The sequence below is a fragment of the Nothobranchius furzeri genome, chromosome 11, assembly GCF_043380555.1.
Source record: "Nothobranchius furzeri strain GRZ-AD chromosome 11, NfurGRZ-RIMD1, whole genome shotgun sequence".
NCBI lineage: Eukaryota > Metazoa > Chordata > Actinopteri > Cyprinodontiformes > Nothobranchiidae > Nothobranchius > Nothobranchius furzeri.
The window spans coordinates 31,085,418-31,090,337 of NC_091751.1; the positions used below are offsets into that span (position 1 = coordinate 31,085,418).

General features: G+C 42.1%; 1 pseudogene; it reads left to right on the forward strand.

Annotated features, from left to right (window-relative positions):
* The first annotated feature begins 317 nt into the window (after nt 1-317).
* LOC129164402 (uncharacterized) lies at nt 318-4,394 on the forward strand (annotated as a pseudogene).
* The last annotated feature ends 526 nt before the right edge of the window (nt 4,395-4,920 follow it).

A 4,920-nucleotide genomic window follows, 5' to 3' on the forward strand; every position in this document is an offset into this window, starting at 1 on the left:
TGATTAAATACAGCCAAATTTTAATGAGGAAGTAACAATATAACAAATCTCCAAAAAGTGGATTTTGTATAACATAGTGGCTTTAAGAATGATGAAACTCCACCAGCTTAGAGACAACATTTAGTTAGCAGAGCAATAAGAATCAGAAATCATAAGTATGTAGCTATGCTGGTGAAGGTTCTGAATCATCCAGGTCATGGTAATCCAAAAGGGTTCAAATGAATGCAACCGGACTAATTTGGTTTCTGGAAGACGCTTCGTTTCTCATCTGAGGAGCTTTGTCAATTCTGACTGCATTTGAACCTTTTTGGATTACCATGACCTGCACAACTGAGAACCTTCACCAGCATATTGCCCTACACTTTGGGAAAGACATTTGGAATTGTAAGAGAATATGAAAAAACATCAAGAAAGCTTGCTGACTACAGGAACCACCTCCGTTTCAACCTGAGATGCCGACAATAAAGTCTCCTACCAAAAATCCTGAGCCTTAAAAGCCCTATTAAAGGAGATGGAGCAGGAGGGATTCTTACAAAAAGCCCAACAGCTGCTAAACAAACAGATAAGACAGACTTACTTCACCATGGAAGCCCATCACCACAGAATCTCCAATATCACAGAGACGCTTTCAAAACTTCTCCCTAGCCAAGTGTTAGAAGAAGTTTCCAACTTCACCAAAAAGGCTAGGAAAAGCAAAGAACGGCAACAATGCAAATTCCAAAACCTATAGCCAAAAACATCAGAACTAATAGGATCACCAGAGGACACTATCACTATCGCCACAACTTATCACGCAGAATACTCACACAGACAGAGAAGGATGTCCTAACCACAGGACTCAAATTTGCTATTTCTCCACAACATATAACCACAGAAGACGTCATCACTGCCACGGAATCTGCTATAAGAAACAACAATCTAAGGGAAACGGAAGCTGAAGAACTGAGGATTAAGTTTACAACAGCTTTTTCAAATGTGAAGACTCAGCCTTCCAACCGTTTCCCACAAGAAAGAAAAGCCATCTGCTCCCTCAGGAAATACCAGAACATCACAATTTGACCTGCAGACAAGGGGCGTTGTACGGTTATTCTGAGTTCAACAGATTACCATAACAAAGTCACCACACTTTTGAGCAACAGCACCACGTATGAAGCTCTAAAGAGGGACCCGACAAGTGGATACAAGAAGAAAATCACGGACCCTTTACAGAAACTGCTAAAGGACATAGTAATCCATTGGGCATTGTATGCACATATGGTCTTCTGAACACCACTCAGACCCATCAGCAGCAGCATCAACTCGGTCACATGCAACTTTGCAAAACATCTCTCCACCATCCTGGCCCCGCTGGTTGGAAAGACCCAACATCACTTACAGGATTCAATGGATTTTGCAAGGGAAGTTCAAGATCTCAAACTGGTTCCAGGGGGTCTCATTTGATGTCACTTGACTCTCCACATGTATACCCACAGACAAAGCAGCGGAAGCAGTTAGGAAATGGCTTGAACAACATGATTCCTTAAACAAGAGAACAAAACTGACTCCAGACCAGATCTGTACCCTCCTGGAGCTCTGCCTTTCTATCACCTACTTCACACACAATGACAAGTTTTACCAGCAAAAACATGGATGCTTAATGGACTTCTCAGTATCACCTATTGTTGCCAACATTTACATGGAGAAAGTGGAAACCAGAGCATTGAACTCCTACAATGGAACAACACCAGGCCACTGGTTCAGGTATGTGGACGACACATGGGTCAAATTTCTCACAAAGGAAGTAGAAGACTTTAGTAAGCACATTATTGCCATAGACAAGAACATCAAGTTCACCAGGGATGATGCCCACAACAACAAACTGCCCTTCTTGGACTGTGCTGTGCAAATTGAACAAGATGGAAGTCTCAGCATTGAAGTATACAGGAAACCAACTCACACTGACCGGTATTGCATTTCGACTCACCCACTGGAGCACAAAATGTCAGTCATCAGGACTTTACACCATCAGGCCGAGAACATTCCCACAAAGACTGAAGGAAAACAAAAGGAAGGGAAACACATCAAAAAAGTTCTCCAAAACTGCAGATACCCTTACTGGGCCTTTGTGAAATCAACAAAGAAGTCTGGAAAAGCATCCACAGCAGCAACTAGCAAAGAAATAGGCACAGATGCACCATTATTCCATATGTGGTAGGAGTCTCAGAGAAACAGAAAAAACTTCTCCAAACACAACAGCCCAGTAAACTTTAAACCCAACAACACCCTCAGAGAGAAACTGGTCCATCCTAAAGACAAAACACCCAAACAGAAGCTCAGTGGCATTGCTTATGCAGTTCACTGTAGTGAGGACTGTCCAGATCTTTACATCGGGGAAACTAAACAACAGCTACACAAGTGCTTGGCACAACACAGGAGAGCCACCTCTTCGGGTCAAGACTCTGTAGTCCACCTACACCTGAAGGACAAGGGACACACCTTTGAAGATTACACATTCTAGGCAGAGAAGATAGATGTTTGAGAGAGGAGAAAAGGAAGCTATATATGTCAAACATGAAAAAACCCACTTTAAACAGGAGAGGGGGCCTTTGGTTTCATCTACCTATAATGCAGCTTTGAATCTCATTCCTAAACAGTTTCAGTCTAGGTCACACCTTCCTGCATCTAACCAACATGGCTCCCTCACGATAGAAGGGGGTTAGGGTTAGAGGGGTACCCAACCCTGACTGGCGGATAGAATCAGCCAATGGGGGCTTCCCACATGTGGGATTCCTTATCATTCTGGATACTGAGGCATAAACATCCCTTCTGACAGAAGCTGCCAGTCTTTATTTTCTCTTTGAGGAGCACACATACAGTGCCGCCAGGCTTGAGCTTCCCCCCGGGAGGACAAACACAGCAGTCTGGATGCAAAATCAGAGCCAACGTCTTCAAAAACCACACTGCTCACGGCCACCTTTGTATAATTTCAGGGAGACACCACGGACTTTCTGCTCAACTGTTGCCCTGCCCACATACTGGGACGTGCGTGTGAACAAACCCTACCGGTGTGGGACCTGGACCCCACATTACTCAGCCTGGACCGGACCTGGCCATTGTGGAAATGGCTTAAGTCTCTAAGAGCTTCCCAGCAACACTTTCAGTCAGTTACCGCCAGAGGGATAGGGACGTTGCAAAATTGGAATGTTAGGCCACCTAAAAAAGTAACTAAAAGCACATTCTACTACATTACTTGAAGAGCCACCATTTGCTACAGCTGTCTTCCATAACCTGCTGTAAACCGACCAAAGGAAGAACAGAATAAAGACTGGCACATTAGTGAACCTTTATTTGTTTTTCAGTGACTTAATGGGGGCATTCTGGCCACTTGAGGGGCAGTAAGACAAGCAGGACACTTTTTAATGGTCACAGTTTAGAATTGTTTCTGTACTCTAGTACTGACTCCAACATTGACCATGAGTTTATAAATGTTTGTGGTTGTTAACAGAGAATACTGAGTAAAATAATTCAAGAAAAAATGTGGATAAACTAAACCTGCTTGTTGTGTTTGTGAGAATAAGCCACACAGTGCTTTCAGAAGTACAATGGGGTGCATTAGCACACAGTGGGAGCATATGTTTTGTTTTCATTATGTGCGATAAATCCTAGAGGGAAAGTTTAAATATCGTTATTTTAAAGGTTGCTTATTTCCAATTTTGTCAGGAAGAGGTGGTGCATTTGAGGATTCATCCTTAAACAATGAACTAGAATAGATTTCTGCAGTCGGAGAGGTTTTGTTTTTGTGCAGCATCTTTTACATTTCTATGTCTGCACTGAACAACCACCATTTTTGTCCTTTTTCCTGTTTTGGAGTTTTCTTCCTTACTCTCTCTCCATCCAGCCTTACATCTATCTGTTTTCCACCCAGAGAAAAATTCCAAGCTGTGATCACTAAATTTTCATTCCAGCACTGATGATTGATCTGTCTCCTCCGCACAGACAGATGTTCCATGTTGCCTTCGCTGTGCGACAGTCTTTCTTCCTGTTTATTCCTTCCCCTCCCCATCATTTTCCACCTGCTAAGAGCACCCCGTCCAACTGCTTTTCTCTACATCCTTTCATCTGTTATCTCCACCACTGTTTGTCAGAGCTCAGCATCATTTTAACAATGAAAGGTTCATCTCTTTAAAGCCTTTCTAAATATATTTGCTTAAAACTAACAACATAAACAAACAAAATGTCTGTTTTTTGGGTGGTCTGCAGAGCCAATACCTGTTGTACAGACTGTGGTGGAGAGCCACAAGGAGGGCTACATCATCAGTATCACTATTCATGATTTAGAGACATTAAACCAGTCCTTCGTGAGGAAAACAGGACATGGCAGTGGTAAAGCAAAGCCGCAGCCCTGTCTGCTGTAAACTGTCTTTGTAAAAGGACACTTTGATATTCCAAGCTTTACTGGGCTGCCCTTTCTTTTGGCATTGTGAGTGCGTGAATCGCCATGTGGAACTGGATTTACAGGCTGCGGCCGATGGGAGAATGCTGTGATGGGTTGCAAGGTTGTAAATCTGCTTATGAGTATTTGTAGTGAACTCATTGTGCTTCACCAAATTCATGATTAGGACAGTGTTATTTGTTTTCTTATATTTATTAGAAAAACATCTTTAGAAGATTTACATCCCAAAAAAAGCATTTATTTTTTGGTTTAGGAACACATTTTTGTTTTGCTTGTCAGCTTAGGGTTTGCTCTCTGAACTGCCTGTGAGAGAACATGTTTAAACTACACCTAAATACAGATTATACACAGCACTTATAGTCTGTATGATGCATAGATCATTTACTTTAATTTCATGATTATTTTTTTATTATTATTAATAATATTCATCTTCTTCTGTGAGACTGGTGGCCACTGGTTCTATTGCTGACCTTTCTAGAACTGAAATT